The 18,426-nt window shown below is 36.9% G+C and overlaps 1 long non-coding RNA gene across 1 annotated transcript; it reads left to right on the top strand.

Moving 5' to 3' along the window:
• Window positions 1–5,814: 5,814 nt before the first annotated feature.
• Window positions 5,815–8,818, top strand: LOC147513776 (uncharacterized). Its single transcript, XR_015215647.1, has 2 exons — window positions 5,815–5,949; window positions 6,363–8,818. It is a non-coding gene; the product is annotated as an uncharacterized LOC147513776 (long non-coding RNA).
• The last annotated feature ends 9,608 nt before the right edge of the window (window positions 8,819–18,426 follow it).

Raw genomic sequence — 18,426 nt, 5'->3', positions numbered from 1 at the left:
AAATGCTCTAAAAATGTTTTTTTTTTCCGATGACATTTTTCCTACAAAGGTGTTGATCCACCATTAAAGTGCATGGGAATATGCAGTACGTATATCTAGAGCTTTTGGTAGTTATCACGGTGCACATAAACGATTGATGAACACACTTGTAAAGAGTTGATCCCTAATACCTAAACCCGGTTTTAGAGGAGCTGGACTGACCAGAGATTTTTTTTTTTTTTTTTCGATAACCGGACTGACCAGAGAATCTGAGAATATGTACAACCTTCAAATCTAATCTGCAATCCGATAGAAATATTAACCAATCTTTTGTTTTTTTCTTTAATATATTTTCACCTTACGAAGCTAAAAAAAGAAATATTAACCAATCTTCTCCTTTTGCTTTTAAACGAGAGAAAGAACAGAAAATGAATTCTATCGTTCTTGACTATATTTAGTGCTAAACTCCATATAAAGAAATTGGAGAAGTTTGTAAGCTAATTTTTTTGATAAAGACTTTGCTGACTTCCATGAACCAAGCAATGCCCTGACATCAAGTTCTCCACTTTAAGACCATCAAGATGGCTAACTTTTATCTAGGTTTATTTACTATCTTAATCAAAACTAATTAATTTGATCCTTTGAACATAACTACTTAATTTGACGAGATTACTACACCCACCAAACAAAAACCTAGCTCATTTTCTTTGACTCTCTCTAAAGTGGAGAAGTGTCACTAAATTAAATGTAAGTTATATGAGGAAAACGACTCGGAATCCACCTGTAGTAAACCTCACGAAAATAATTACAACTTCTAATCTTTTATTAGATCTTTCATCACCTATTGATCATAGTCAAAATGCTATGATCAAAGTACAAAGTGGGAGGACAACTGGTGGAATGTGCAACTAACACTGTAGGAGAGACAAAAAAAGTGTTACAGTGTGACATTGCAAAGTGGTGGTTCATCAGACTTGGATAATTGGATAAGACAACGTATCGAAGGTGGGCTACTATGCTCGCTCTAAACAAAAGAAAGTTTTTCAAAGCCCAACTGTTTGGAGAATTGGAGATGAGGAGATCCACATCCTTATCTTATATATTGTCATGCAAAATAAAATAATTGCAACAAAAGAAACAGAAGACATCCTCTGGTATATATCTGTTTGATTAATTGATTTCCAAACTTAGATATAATCCTCATGGCTGATTGCTCATGATGGACACGTTTATTAAAGTTTTGATGAAAATATTAAGGAACTCTTTCCTTTGGCACGCTATATTGCTGACATTGTGTTCACGTTCAGAGTAATTCAAAGTTCCAAACCTCATTAGCCATGACTACAGATTATACAATGAGATTGTGAGGACTGAGGACGCACATAACAAGAAAATAACAATATGGTCAATCAAATAAATCTACCTTTGACCAAAACATATTGAACAAATTTTTGGCTGACCTAAATTAAAGCAGCCATCGCCCTATAACCTACATTAGTGTGGTTATCAACTTATCACCAGAGTAAAATATCAACTAATGTTTATATCATGGGACCCTTATATCATATACGAAGAAATAGACAACAAGACAAGTGACAACATCCAAAAGATTGACACATACTGCTGCCATAAACAAAACGGTTATATCCAGTCTACATAGCTAATGGCTGCTATCCTCATCATTAAACTCATGAAGTTATGTAGTTTCGGTGAAAATGCATTTCATAATAATTTGGATAGTGGTAAGACCGGTCGGCTTATTTTTTAGTTTAAGCTATCTAGGGGGGCGTTCTAGCTCGTAACTCCAGGTAGAGACATGAACTCCGGGGTGCTGGAACCGGCTTAAAATCCAGAAGCTATGTACCGAAGACTGTCTTATCGTGCCAACATCCCTAAATAACCTCGAGTCCCCAAAGTGCGCATGCATGGTGTTGGTTAGCAGTCCATTTGATTTAGGAAAAATTATTTAGGGATGCCTAAGTGATCATGGTCCAGGAAAGTAGGCCCAAAAGATACGCATGCAACGATGCCATTTCTTATGCACCTAAAACAGAACTTGTGTTTTTCCTCCCAGCAGATGCCTCTTTCCCTCTACAACAGAACAAGAAAGAACAACGCTTCAATGTTAAAAACAAGTATCTATTTCTTAAATCAAGGCTCATGCTTTTGTTCCCCTCTTTAAACTAAGAAATGGTAATATGGATACCTGAACCAAATTACACAGAACATCCCTTAATCAAATGGAATGGAACTGTTCTATTACTTCATGACAGAACAAAAAATTCATTTAAAACAACAACATCCTATAGTATTTTAACTAAATCCAAATATTGAATTTGATCAAAATATAGAAGTGCCACAGATTTAATAAATATACATATTACTAAGAATCAATCTGAATAACTAGTTTAATATTGTAATTAAGTCTGTAACAAAATCTGTTTTACACCTAAAATACAACCATCACAGGAAACAAATAATAAACCATGAAGGCATGAACTCATGATCAACAACATCATGGTCATATGTTAATACGACTTTTATCTTAAATAAATTGATAGGGGAAAAAAGATGAACAAGAAGGGGGGAAATGGAAACGTTAAAAAGATGTGAATTAAGCTTCTATTGGAACTCTGAATATACAAATTCTATATCGAAATTCATAGAACTAAAAATTAAACTTGTATATCATCTCAATAACTTTCTAGCTAGTCTTCGCAGGAGTGATTTTGATAACTAAACCAGGGAAAACATCATCAGGGTCATGGATGTGTGGATTTCGTTCAACTATGTATGGATCACCACACTTGTCGCTTATAGTGTGAAGCGTCTCGCCTTCGCCAACAACATAAATTTCTTCGCAAGGTCGAGTCATAAGATGATTCCCTCTCATACCAGGATCAGCCATAAGAGAACTCTCTTTAAAAGTACCTGCTATCAAAATAAAACTGACTAGAACAAGTGCACACCACCATGAAGCAGCATCAGCTACGGTCACTATTGTGTTCATAGACTTATTTTTGGACTTGGGTGCCATTAGAGAAGTTGATATGAAAAATTGAGCGTTGGGGTTTCGTATATATAAAAGGAAGGAAGGTGGAGTTGAGAAAGAGAGGGAGAAAAGCGGGTGTATGTGGAAGTGTTTGGCGGTTTACTTGAGGGGGTTATGTACTTATGTAGCCGTTCAACATTTCAACTACAACAAGGCTACGTGCCTACGTGACATTGGCTTTATGTGTTACGTGTATCACCTTCTTCTGTTTCTTGTGACGTAAAGTTACAGAAGAGGCCATGTTTTTTTTATTTTCTTAAAACACTTCAGTTCAAATATAATCATAATTGTTTATTGATTTATTTAATTTGTCGACAATTTTATATGTTCAAATTTAGTTGGTCGACTGATCCAGTTGCCACCATCCAATAAGTTTGGTCACTAACTCAAATGTATTGTCATGAATGTTTAATTAGACTTCAAATATTATCTTGTGAAAGTTTAAGATTTGACTGATTCATCGAATTTTTTTGTTTAACCCAAAAGAATAAAAATAAAAATATAATAATTTGATATTTGGTACAGAAATAACACATGTATATATAATTTACATTAGTTTTTTTTAGTAAAGATTGTCTTCTTCCTTTGTTAAATTTTTCATTGAAATCTCATTCATATCTAACTATCTTTAAACCCTGCTAAGGCAAGGTCACTGATTAGTTTATATATAGATGTAACGACTGTAGGAAGTTTTTTCTAATTTTAGAAATGTCTTCCTTTTAAGAAATAAATATAAAAAAGTCTTGAAGTTAAAGGTTGTTAAAGATTTGAAACCAATTTACGCAGCTTGCTCTCTTGGAATAAACGGAAACACTCTTTGATAGATGTCTAATGCAATATAATCGTGATCCTAGCATTTCACGCCATGTACAAAGCGAATTTCATTAATTGTTTATATTATAAGCTAACCGTTTCAAGCATATTAATATACGTGAAGAATTGTCCCATTGTACATAGATCAGTTAGCTAACACAAGGATTTAATACGTACCACAAAGAAAGCATGAGTTGCCTATAAACGACACCCTGTCTCTAAAAAAATGGGCTTGAAAATGGCTAGTCCGTTGCTAATGGTACAACGAAATTTAATACAAGAATTGTCAGAAGTTTCGACATTGGCATTCTGGTTTGTGCATAAAATTTTGAAATTCGATTATACTTAAGTTTTAAGAGATTCAATTTCCAGTTTTCTAAAGTCTTAATGCGTGTAGGATTGTACGACCTTTGTTTTGTATGTATGAATGATTTATACTTTTAGAAAAGGGGAAAAAATGTTTATCGATGGATTCTATTGATTCAAGTTTCAAGCAGTTTATTATTTCTAAAATTTAATGTAAGGAAAATTATTGTTTGTTAAATGTTTTAAATTTGGAAAAAAATTGGTAAAAGAAAAAATGTGTAATTAACATATAGGTAAGGGCAAGCTTAGTAAAGAAAAAAGAAACCGATAATTAGCAAGCCTAGTAAATTAGACATATGATAGTGTTGGTTTACACTTTTTAGATGATATAAAATTATAAATAAAGATGGTCATGGGTGGGTCGGTTTCGTAGGAGTGGTACTCGTGCCCAACCAGGTGGATGCATAGTGTCTAACATTCTAACGGTCTAACGCAATGACCCACTCGTCCCGTTGAATTTAACCGTTTCACACAAGTTGAGACTTGAGACACGACTCACATGAGAATTCAGCCAATTGACAAATTCGAAATTCCATAAGACGACTTCTTGGGTTGGGCTTCTTAGGCGTGCAAAATGAGTTAGTGGGCCAGCTTATTGAAAAGGTTGTCAAGCCTGCGACTTAGCCCCCTCTATAACAACCAACCAATATGGACCAACCAATTCCCAGTACCATACGCTTGCGGATTGCTTTTATGATTTGGATAGAAATTCTATAGCGCCCAATTATTGAATCATTCTCTATTTTCTTTGGTAGGAAGAACTCAATAGTGAAGAAAATTATCATTGACCTCGGTGCATTTTTTAAAAGTTATTTTGGTACAATTTATCTCACCCAGGTTATCATCTCATATTAACAAGTGTAGCCCTGATTTTGGGTCATAAAGCGTGGTGGTAAATGCACCAGCCATTCCCTTTCATCACAAAAACCACTTTTAGTACTATATTCTCAAACGTTTCTCACTTCTTTTTTTCTGACTTTCTAAGTCTCATATTTTTAGAGCATCATCAACGCATTGTCAAATCTCATTTCTAATGTGACAGATGGAAATGAATTTGACAATTTTGACTCCCAATACGCTGCCAAAACATTGTTTTTATTCTAACAATTGTCAAATTCCAAACCAAAATACTGAAAAACATAGAAATGAGACAAGTTTTGCTATTTAGCATTTTTTTTTAATAAAAAATTTAAATGGCTCAATTTTGTATCGTTGGGCTTTTCTACCGTTGGGCCCAAAAAATAAAAAAATTAATTTGGAACAGGACAATTATTCCCGTCCAAAATAAAAATCCCAAATTTTGTCCAAATGCGTTAGTATTTTATTCGTTTTTAGAAATTTTGATTGACTAAAAATGCTGAAGTGTCACAAAAAAATATAGCAGTGTGTTGATGATGCTCTCATGATCTCATCCACAGTGATTCAACTTTTTCCATATAAAAAATATGGAATTAGTCAAAACCTTTCCCCCTTCTCATAACGGGCCGACTTTGGACCCAACATTTGTTTGATACTTCATTGACAAAGCCCGATAGTCTGAACAAAAATTCTTAACGGGCCGGTCCCTAGACAGCCATATTAACATAAAGTTTTTGTTTATCAACAAAATATCTCATTTTGGTGGACTAGTTTTCATGTGGGAATACGAGTTTTAACTGCAAAGAAAGGGAAAGACGAGATATAGAGATATAACACACTACTACATATGTTTGTTGGTGTGAGATGTTGTTAGCGATCGGGTAATTTACTTTACCTCAACTAAATTGGTATCTGTTTCATTTGTTTTTACCATCTGAATTTAAGTAAAGACAGACGGTTGTTAGAGGGAAATAAGGTTGATTATGTTAGCATTATATATTGTTTTTGAAGGGTATAAATTCCTCGTAATGTATTTGGTTGTGTTATATTTTTCTCTATATACACCATGCTTCATGTGACTGTAGACGAAATCTTTTTTGTGAGCGACGTTTTTAAACTGTTTATTAGTTACTACTTACTAGGCATTGTGATGATCAGAACAAATGTTTGTCTACAAACTTAATTGACTGATGGCGTTGTTGGTGCTTACTGTAAAGGGGTTTTTTTGTATGGTTTAGTGTTGTGTTACTTGCTTGTATACTTGTAGGCTTGATTCATCATTTTCTTTTTTCAGATAAGGCCATAATTTTCATAGAGTACGTGATAAAGATATCCAATGGCACAAGCGTCGAGTTTCATCTCCCCATGTATCTGTCATCTCAGCTTAACACCTGGGACGAGTGTCCCACGCGGAAGAATTGGAGTTATTGCTAGGAAATCTTCACCTAGGTATTTAACTATCAGAGCTGTGCAGGAGAATGGGGGGCCTCGAAGGCTAGTAGACATAATCAGGTTTGTGCCTCAGCTTTCAAGGAACTATTTCAGAAGCCCTTCTCGAAGGGCTCTTTTTGGTGGAATCTCCTTGTTGGGTGGGTTTTATGTGGCTCAAACCATCTCTTTGTCGTTCGGAGCTTTAGGAGTGAACGACGTAATTGCTGCAGTACTGTGTGTTCTACTCACAGAATATGCAACTAGATTTTATTACAGTCGGCCCAAGGTTACCTTTCCCCTTGCATTACTCAACAATTTTAAGATGGGTTTCACCTATGGCCTCTTCATCGATGCTTTCAAGCTTGCTAGTTGATTTACAAAATTCCTAGAAAATTTCAGCAATTTGTCTGCTTGCCCGCCAGCTATAGACCAAAGATTGTGCACTTCCATGGCTACTTTCCAGATCTATATCCCTTAAGAAATGCATGTTCCAGTTTTCCAGTTTTTCTTTTTATTGCCCCAACTCCCCAAGCATTAAGTCAATCTTCCAGTATCTTCTACCTCTGATTCAGAATTTCTACTCTTTATTGTTTTATGAAATGTAAATGATGATCTCAAGTATCTGCCACACAAGGTTTCTTCATCGTCCTATTTGGTATGTTCTTATTCTCTACACTAGCGCACCTACTCAAGCTCATTGGAAACATGACCATGGGAACTACCATTGCGAAACTTCTTGTGGATGGGGAACCCCTCAACTCAGAAAAAGGTTGCACTAGCTTGGGATAAGTGTTGTAAACCCTATGAAGAAGGAGGTATTGGCATTATAGAAGGCTCAAAGAAGTAAATATGGCTTTACTTATGAAGTTGGCGTGGCATATTTTGACCAAAGAGGATGACTTTTCTAAATTTATGAGGGCTAAATTCTTTACCAGGGATGGTGAGATTATTTCCTACTATGTGACAAATCTGCTTTAGTGGAAGTGCAAGAAAGAACTCAATGGGTCATTGGTGATGGGAGTAGCGTGGACTTGTGGAGGGACAACTGGGCTAGTTCACAGTCAATTAAACAAGCTCTACAATTTCACAACTCAGTTCTCCAAGGCTGCAAAACAAGATTGAGCCAAGTAATCATCAATGGAGAATGGAGAGTTCCAATTCAGTTGAAAGAGGTGCTGCAGATTTCAGGTGTGGATCGACTACTGAGATGTAATCAGTGTGAGAAGGATTATAGGGTTTGGTTACCAGATCAGAAAGGGCAATTTAATATGAAATCGGCATTCGAAGATACAAGAAGCAAGAGAAATTAGGTGTGGTGGTACAAGTTAGTGTGGAATGAAGATATTCATTCCAAATTAGCTGGTATAGCATGGAAACTTTGCAGTGACTGTGCTACCACCATCAAAGGAATGCAGAGGAGGGGCATCAAGCTGGTGTCTAAGTGTTACATGGGGTGTCACTGTGAGGAGTTGCTACAACATCTTCTTTGGTATTGTGTTAGTGCGAGGAAAGTGTGGGATATTGGGTGGTTGAATGCTTTGGGTTCAGTAACAATTTCTACGACTTCAAAGAGGTAGTTAAGATATGTGATGGGCGTAGTACTATTATCAAGCATTTGTTGGTAGCGGCTATATTGTCAGGCATGGTATCAATCTGGAAATTCAGTACCATGATTGTAATGGACAACAAGACACCTGAGTCGAACTTCTGCAACGAGGAGATCAAGAAACAAGTGAAGAACACTTTCTGGCTATCAAAAGGTACTATGTACAATACAGTAGCTGATATTACCACTTTGAAGTCGTGGGGACTACCAGAAAAGCATGGCAAGGCACTGAAAATTAAGGAGTGTTCATGGGAGCCACCTGATCCTGGAATCATTAAAATCAATGTGGACTGTCTTTAGAAATCACTTGTGTGAAATACTACAAGTCACTCGCAGGTACCTTGGCATAAGTACTAGTTACATGGCAGAATGCATGCCTATTTTGGAAGGCATTGAGCAGGCAATCGGGAAAGGGTGGAAGAGGCTATGGGCTGAGTCAGATTCAGTGGCTTCAGTAACAGCTTTTGGATAATCTCAACTCCCTTTGTAAGGTGAAGCCAAGATGGGAAAAGTGCGCGAAGGAGCTGGACTACTGTCTCATTTCAAGTGCATGAGAAGCCAACTTCTCTGCAGATCAAGCAGCGAAGCATGCTACTAAACTTCTTTATGAGAATTTAGTTTTATAGTAGGAGTAGCCTATTTTAGGTTTGTGTGTAATTAGGAAGCTTTGTGACAGCCTAATACTTAACCTTCTATGACTATTCTTTCATTAATATAGTTTGCTCATTCATAAAAAAAAAAAAAAAAAAAAAAAAATCCTGTAACAGAGTCCTGTCACAACAGTATTTGACTGTAATCAGAAGACCAGCGTGAAAACTGAAAATGACTACTTGTTCTCAGGTGGTGTCGTGGTTATAGCGTGAAAAACAAATTATGTGACAAAATGGTTTCTACGACTTCCCAATCTGTTTTAGTTCAGTCAGTTAGCAACTTGATGTTTTATTCCTCCATTAAACTTATTATAGTCCTTCATCTCCCTAATGCGAAATGTTTTTCACTAGAGTCTTCAATTGGTACAAGTATTTGCTAGCTAGAATAGAACCAACCAAGGGAGATGTACATCATGGACTTTGGTTCTTCAGTAGGTAGAAGCTCACATGCAAAAAAACCTCTTTTAGAGAAGCTGCACCCTCACTGTATTTCACATCTTCTTTGGTACAGCTTGTTTCCAGGAGAACGTGATTATCATTGCTAACCATGACTAAGAACTCTGTAGTTGCAAATTAGTAGATACGCAAATGCAACCATACACATAAAAGTCAATAGCTAAACTATTACAATAACAAAATAACTAAATGTGTCTCAACTCTCAAACGCCACACCGTCCTCTGGGCCTCCATACATGAATGTGTATCCACTGTCATTTGTAAGTTCATAATCTTTCACGTCATAGCAATTCGGGTCATCTGCATATCTATGTATCAAAGCTGGGTTCGGACTAGTAGTTTTGTCGTCACCATCAGCCACCTGAAGTCCTTTAAAGTTGCCTGCATGTTGGAAATGACCCCTCAAGCACCAATAATTCAAGAAAGCGAGACGTGAATCAGCAGTTCAGCGCCGCTCATAGTTGATCCGTTAGGACCAAAACTAATGAAAAACCATAAAAAAATGTATTCGTGTATGAAACAGTGATCGACCCTCAGGCCTCAGCCAACCAGAAATTCAATTACAAACACAAATAAAACTTTTTTTTTTTTTTTTTTTTAGAATATGCATTCAAATGCAATATGATCCCTCAAGCAGCTAGTTTAAAAGATCCCAAACTATAATCAGATGTATGATTAGCATGAAAACGAAAGCAAGAAAATAAATAAAACAAATTCAATTCATTTAAAACTTGACAAGTTCGTTTTAGGTTTGAGCAAGTCTTCAAGCATTGGTATAAAGATGAGATATCCCCAAGCTCTTAATATTTTTTTTTCGTTAAGTATCATATATTACTTCAATAACGTGGAGTCTACATCCAGAATTTACAAACCAACTTGGGACATATTCCATGGCCAAATGCCTAGCTACCCATTTTGCTAGTTCATGGGCTTGGCTATTAAGATTCTTAGGAATCCAAAAGAAGTTACAGGGAGAACAACTATCGAGAACACTGATGATGGTCTTGACAATCGCCTGCATCCACCAATTAGCTTTTTATGGGTTTTGTAGTCCCAGGATCACTTGATGGCAATCTCCTTGTAGTATGACAAACTTGATCCCTTCTTTCTTTGCCAGCATCACACCCACCTCAGCAGCCATGTACTCAGCCTTTTCAGGAGATCCCGCACTGAACTCCTTGCAAGCTACTGCCACTATCCTCCCATCTCCATCCCATAGAATGGCTCAAGCAGCTCCCTCCCTAGTATCCCTGTTATAGGAAGCATCCACATTTATATTAGACCACATATACTCCTCATTACTTTCTACTGCAGAGTTATTAAATACATCATACTCAGTATCATTATAGCTAGCTGTAATAGTATTGTTATGAGAAAATGAGTTAGAGGAAGAAGCTCCCTGATCAAAGGCCTTGCAGCTCTTAATCCATAGCTTGTATGTCCTTCTCAGCAGCTTTTCTCCATTGGGAAGCCCCTGTTCGAATTTGCAAGAGTTCCTTAACCCCGGATGCCATACAAAAGGATACATGCATAGTTAGCCAGCTTAGCTATGTTCTATCATAGCTACCACTCCATTGCATAATCTCATCTAACCAACCATGCATTTGCTTCCCACCCATGCATATCCACTCTGATGCTTATCTCTGATCTGAACCAGATTTCTCGAATCCAGTCACACTTGAAAAACAAATGTGTCAGTTTCTGCTTCCTTTCCACAGAAGGGGCAATCAAAATTGCCTTTCATATATTTCGCTTTCAGAATCTCCCTAGTAGGTAGCATCCCCATATAGAGTTTCCATATGAAGAGTTGCCATGTGGAAGCCCACCGAGCCCCCATATTCTATTAATAGTTCTCTCATTGGTAGCTTGAGCTTTGTCCTTCACAACTCTCTCCATTGTACTTTACCTTGAAAGCACTCTTAACGAGAACTTCCCGGCCTTTGTCCCAAACCCGAAAAATGTGTCCTGTCGAAGGGTGTTTAGATTTCTCACCTTAACCTCTTGGATGTCTTGGACAATATTAACTGGGAACAAGTTTTCCAGCTTAGTCACATCCCATCCATCCCCAGAGACATTCTTAAGGTCTGTAACCTTTTCATATTAGGATCCATATCCCCTCTTAAGCAGTGATAACTTAGGATGATGGGCTTGTTCCGCCTTGTTACCCAGGGGTCATTAAGAGCATTAGTCCTGCACCCATCCCCAGTATTCCAAATAAGACCCTTGTCAATGGATCTAAAGTTTTTATAAACTCCCCTCCAAAAAGGTGAGGCTGTATAAGGAAGATCTTTCCCTCCTCCTCTAGGCCACCATGTATGGTATATAGCTTTGAAAGTTTTGTACCACAGAGAGTCAAAGTCAGTCATGGTTTTCCAACTCAACTTAGATAGCAGAAAGTTATTACTTTGCCACGCCAATCAACCCTAACCCTCCATGATCTTTATCCTTACACAGCTTATCCCATTTGACAATGTGTATTACTTTGTTTGGTTTCCCCCCTTGCCACCAGAAGGTTCTGCATGCAGCATCAATTTTATCACAAATCCCTTGAGGGATAGAATAGGTAGACATTGCATATAAAGGCATAGCCTGAGCCACTACCTTGATAAGCACTGTTCTATCTACTTGGGAAAGGACATTTGTCCTCCACCCTTGAATCTTGAAGTAGACCTTGTCCACCGGTGGTTGAAGTCCTCGGTTTTCTTTCTAGAAAGAATAATGGGTACCCCAGGTATTTGTCTTTTCGAGAACTCCCTCATATTGAGGGTTCTCTGATATGCCTCTGTTGGTCCGGATGCACATTCTTCTTGAAAAAATGCTGAACTTTTCTTTGTTAACCAACCGCCAGGCATCACAATATTGTTCCAAGATGCCATACAAAGCCACAACTTCATCCATAGTTGCTTTGGTGAAGATGATAAGATCATCTGCATAGATTGAGGGGGCATTTCTTCTTATTTTAATCCCATGGATAGTGCCTTCATTCTCCTTCTTGAGAATCAGCCTTGACAAAGCGTCTGTAACAATAATGAACAAATAGGGTGATAATGGGTCTCCTTGTCTAATACCCCTGTGTGGAGTAATATGTGACAAAGGGGACCCATTCAGTAAAACCCTGAAAGACACAGTTGAGAGGCTGAATTAGCCCCTTCCATTTCTCACTGAAGGCCAGTTGTTCAAAGATATTGTCCAGCATACTCCACTCCACCCTGTCATAAGCCTTAGCCATATCTATTTTCAGAGCCATCCACCCACATTTCTTTTTGGTCATATGATCCATATTATAGAACATCTCACTTGCTAATCCCACGTTATCCCCAATATTTCTTCCCTTAACAAAGGCACCTTGGAATGGTGAAACAATTTTGTTTAGGTAGGGTTTAAACCTATTAGCAAGTATTTTGGATACAATCTTGTATGCAAAGTTACACAAGCTAATAGGCCTAAACTTAGAAATATGATCAGGATTGCATGCTAATCTTTAGGATTAGAGTGATGAAAGTTTCATTCATCTTAGGATGCATGACTCCAAGCCTGAAGAAATCTTGGACAAAATTGCTAATAATGTCACTCCCCACAATATCCCAACATTCTGAGTAAAAGATGCCTTGGAGACCATTAGGCCCAGAAGCCTTAGATTTACCCATCTTGTGGACAACCTTCCACACTTCCTGATCACTAGGGATAGCAATAAGGAGGCTATTTTCCCTTTCTGTGATATAGGGTTGGAACAGAGAAAGCATCTCCTGGTTTGGCTCAGGAGTATCTGAAGTGAACAGGTTGTTGAAAAAGTGGTTGATGTTGTCTCCCCACTTGATCCCTTCCTTGCACCCACCCACCATTATCATATTTAAGCTTTGTAACAAGGTTCTTTCTTCCTTTGGGATACCATTTCCCAGCAAGCTGAGCTTTCCCTTTTCACCATCCCTCTTCATCACTTTTTGACTCCTCTAAGTGAATGGATCTCATCCTTCTACTGATGGTGGCATGACACCATGCTCAAGGCCTTTTATAATATCCAGATCTTACACTCAATCTCAGTACTAAAAATTTCATCCTCGATGCTTTTGGCCACCTTCATACATGGACTAACTTTAAGTTGTCGATCCGTTCCTGTAGTTTAAACTAGGGATAAATATATGAAATTAAAGTGCAATGGTAAAAGTAAGTAAGAGTAATTTAACTTACATAATTTTCTTGAGCTACAGGACTAGTCCATCCCCTTACTACTAAAAAGTGGGTTCGACCGGTAGAATTCAATCTTTCCTACATGTTTGTTGGGTTTTGAGTTCTTGAAAAATATTTGAACCCATAACTTATTTTAAATAATAGTACACAACTCAAAGCAACATAAATTATGTAAATAAAAATATAATCGATTCACCAAGAAATGTAGAAATGACTTTGAACCAAAGACAATGGTTTGTTAGGAAGCTTTGCCGATTATTTGAATCTCCTTTCCGCTAATTTTCTCAAGTAAAATGAATATTGTATTACAAGTTGTATTTAAATCATATAATCATATAATCAGTGACTCATTGGACTCAACTTTAAACTAAAATGGGATAGATGCAAAGAGCTACATTATTGCCTTACCCTCAAGTCGAGGAAAACAAAAAGGTCTCAAAATTTTAATAAAAAATTATAACAATCCTTTCCTTTGGAACATAGCCCGGACTACCATTTCAACCTCAAAAATATAATTATATCCTCTTCTAGATTTCCTTAATTTCCTCAAAACGATGAAACCAATCACAACAATAACTAGCCAACAATAACCATTTAAAGGAGAGCAATAAGTAAAACTATCATACCTTGAAATCTTCCGCCCAAACCAATCACAACAAGCATCCCATTTATCTTAAGTGCGCCACTATAAGGATTTTTTTTCGTACCACTGCATCATTTCCAAAATGTTTATAGCAAGTGAAAGAGACACACATATCCTCTTAAGCCGCCCCCCAATATCTTGTCCACGATCGCATTTCACATGTGGGAAGTTGCATATCCACATCAAACTTGTCCTACAAGAAATGCATTACAAAGTTACAAGAGAATCATTATGATATGCCATGCAACTAGAATAAAAAACTTTATTACCTTAATGCGATCACTCATTAACGGTCCTTTCACGCCCTCTTCCACTTTTATCCCAATCACCACCGAAGAGGTCCATGTTGTTTTACTACTCCAATCTCCCTCACGAATTGAGTACTCCACCTTTCCTACAAGTCTTGCATGATCTTTGTGGATCTCTATCCTAGGTTTTGACCAATAGCAGCTTTGTAATCAATGAGTTTCTTATTCATAGCCTTGCCTATTTTATTCTTAGTTGAGCTGTTAACAAATACATTCATAAAAGAAGAAAAAAAGAAAAAAGATGCCCTAGTCTTTATTATTGAATTATCCAATGCATTAAACAAATCAAAATATAATCTTATTACTAATACTTGATGTGTTCACTTCACTAACTCCGACATTGGTTGTGCCCTCACTCATCGAAGTTACACCCGACGCCATAACTATACACGAAAAACTTAAATTTGATAAAAACAATTGATATAAAATGGCACATAATCTAAATACAATAATAAAGTACATTAAAAGTCATATATAAAAGATTAATATAGCATTAAAATGGAGAGTTTCAATTCTTAATATATAAGCATGTACCCTCACTTAGCACCTAAATAGATCCAACAACAAAACTATCACTTAATATAATGCAATCCGCATAAACTCGTCCTAGCTAGAATATGCTTTAACGCTTTAATATGAATGCATGATATATATATATATATATATAGATTACCCACATACAAAATGGATAATGAAGTTTTTCATTAACATTCAAATAATGTTTGTATCATCATCAATGGATACCACATGCCCTTTTCGTAACAATACTCCATTAATGTGTCATCTATTTCATCATCTTCCTCATTAATAATGAAATTGTCATCGGTTTGATGACTTTCCATACCCACGACCACATTAGCATCAACTTCGCTTGGGTCCAAATCCTCCCCATCTAGACGTGCAGTGAATGGTGCATTTTAAACCCCGCTTTGCTTGCTTCATGAGTTTGATCAAGTTGACATTGTCGATATTCACCCCCAACCTTCTCCTCTCCCCGCTGATATGCTACATCACTACCGCTTCTTTCTCGGAACATCAAACATGTTTCGAGGCTTTGTCTTCTACACAACTTTCCAACCAACACCTAATTTGGTATCATCGACGAAAAGACTTGACATGCTTACGTATAGCACAAATTGGTCATCTTTATACCACATCTTGGAGCCATTAATACTAGTAAAGTGACCATCCGCTTGAATCTCCGTCCTTCTATTACCAACATCATACCAATCACATTTGAAAAGATAAACCTCGATTCCCAAATAGATAACTAACCTCAAAACACGCTTAACACACCATAAAAGTCAATATCTTCTCTTTGGTGTTCCCTTTACTTCAACACCACTATTTTGGGTTCGAGATTTTTTTCCTCATCCTGGTGTGAGACCTAATCCCATTAACAATGCATCCGCTTATACCGCTTTCACACGCTTATCAGCCCACATGCCAATGAATATAATTCATCCTGTCCGCCTGAGGAGTTCTCACCGCAATACTTGCATCTATTCATAAAATTAGTACACCAAATTAGAAAAATATAATTAGCATATTATCCAAGTTCATAACCAATGTATAAAAAAAAGTAGCAATAATGAAATTCTTACACGCTTTTGAAACCAACTAGGAAACAATATTTTTGTCTCTCATGTAAGTTGTGTGAGCTTTGCATTTCAAGCTCATTATGTGTTGATTGCATGCATATCAAATATATATAAACTTAATAACTTAGAGTAGTTGATGATGATAAAAAAGACTCCTATTAAGCTAAATGCAATAAAACTTACTCTAAATATGTTGAAATTTCTTCAGAATTATTCAACACATAGTAATGAGCCTTGGCATAGTCTTTGATCAAGAATGGAACTTGTATAGGCTCCCAAAGGCCAAACATTCTCAGGTGAAAAACACCTAAATCCAACCCGCTTGATTCTCATTACCACCATCATAGTTTCGTTTCTTCACGATTGAACCGAAGTTTCAACTCCTTTGAAAATATATGGAGCAAAACGTGAGACATCTGCAGTCTACATACGCTTCAAAGAATTGAACCTTCGGGCGCAGCTTTTATTTCAACATATTGTTTTAGCGGTGTAGATACCGCTTACATATAACACACACATGTAATATATATATATATATATATAGTAAATAAAAACTTGAACATGCTAATTTCAAATTAAATAAATTACAAACCGTAAACCTCACCTTTTCAATAAGATACATCCACCTATACTGCACTGGTCCTTCAAGTATCACCACGCAAGTGGATAGCCAAATTGACCATTACATCAAAGAATGCATGAGGAAATATTTGCTCGAGCTTACAAAGTATCACCGTAATGTCCTTTTCCATTTTCTAATATTTCCAATTTTAAAGTCTTGCAACATAACTCTTTAAAGAACATTCCCAACTCAACCAATGCAATGGCTACATCATCAGGCACAAAACCACGACATTGCAATTGGGAGAAGTTGTTGCAAGAGCACATGACAGTCATGACTTTTCATTCCTATTATCTTACCATCTTTAGCATTTGCACATCTAGAAATGTTAGATGTATAGCCATCAGGAAACTTCACTGACTTCAACTACTCGCAAAAAGATTTTTTTCTCTGAAGATAACAATGTGTAGCATGTTGGCGGCATTACAAATTTATCACTTCTTGGGATTAGATGCAACTCTTTTCTTATACCCAATGCGGCCAAATCTAATCAAGCTTTTACTGAATCTTTTGTTTTGCTATCTATATATAACAATATCCCCACTACATTGTCACAGATGTTCTTCTCAACATGCATAACATCCAAGTTGTGTCATAGCTTAAGAGTGTCCCAATACGGTAACTCAAAAAATATGTTTTTCTTTGTCCAATTCAACTCCATCTCAGTATGCTTTCTATTCTTGTTAGGCGGCGGCTTTCCGAATTTCTGAAAAGGTTCTACATAGTTCACCTGTGATAACAATTCATCCCTAGACAACTCTGTAGGTGGCAACCTGCTCCCTATTTCCATCAAATAAGTATTTGCCACGAAGTTCTCCAAGGATGCCTTATCAGAAAACCATCGATTGGCTATATAACACAACTTTCGCCATTCTTTAAATACATGGAAATTGTATCCTTGTTACAATTAGGGCAAGCCAGCTTTCCCTTTGTGCTCCAAACCAGATAAATTACCTAGTGCTGGAAAATCATATATAGTCCATAACACTACAGCATGCAACCGAAATGTTTCCTTTGCTACCGTGATCATACGCCTCCACCCCATCATTCCATAACTATTTTAGTTCATCAATCAAAGGTCGTAAATAGACATCGATATCATTCCCAGGTGATGTAGGCCCTGAGATCAGTAGGCACATGAAAGTGAATGGTTCTTTCATTTCCACGGTGGTAAATTATACTGCATAACCAGTACCAGCCAAATACTATATTGGCTGCTCATATTGTCAAACGGGTTAAATCCATCGCTTGCGAGACCAAGGCGAACATTGCAAGGATTATTGGCAAACCACTCATGTTCCTTGTCAAAATCACCCCAAGCTTTAGAATATGCTGGGCGTCTAAGTACGTTCTCCTCATGCTCAAGTTTTTCTTTATGCCATCTCATATCTGCAGCATTAACCCTCGACATGAATAGCCTCTTGAGCCTTGGTTTAAGTGGAAAGTAACGTAACACCTTCTGTGGTATTTTTTTAGTCTTGCCTTCAAAGACTTGATACCTCGCTCACCACATTCGACAATTTTGAAGATTTTCATTTTCTTTCCAAAACAACACACAATCATACTTTGCATGCATGGATTGAGATATAACCAAGTCCCAAATTACGATTAATGCCTTCGCCTCATAATGGGACTTTGGGAGTGTCTCACCTTCAGTAATATTGCTTTAATCAATTGGAGAATCATAGTGAATGATTTGTTACTCCAGCGATTGATTATCTTCAAATAAAGCAACTTCACAACACAATCTAACTTTGAAGATTTACAGCCCGGATACAAAGGTTGACATGTTTCACTCAAAAGTTCATCAAATAGATTTATATTATCTCCTCGATTCCCTATGTTCCACATTA

Source organism: Coptis chinensis, chromosome 3, assembly GCF_015680905.1.
Source record: "Coptis chinensis isolate HL-2020 chromosome 3, ASM1568090v1, whole genome shotgun sequence".
Classification (NCBI taxonomy): Eukaryota; Viridiplantae; Streptophyta; class Magnoliopsida; order Ranunculales; family Ranunculaceae; genus Coptis; species Coptis chinensis.
Note: the sequence above shows the minus strand (reverse complement) of the source record. Positions and strands in the feature narration are given on the sequence as shown.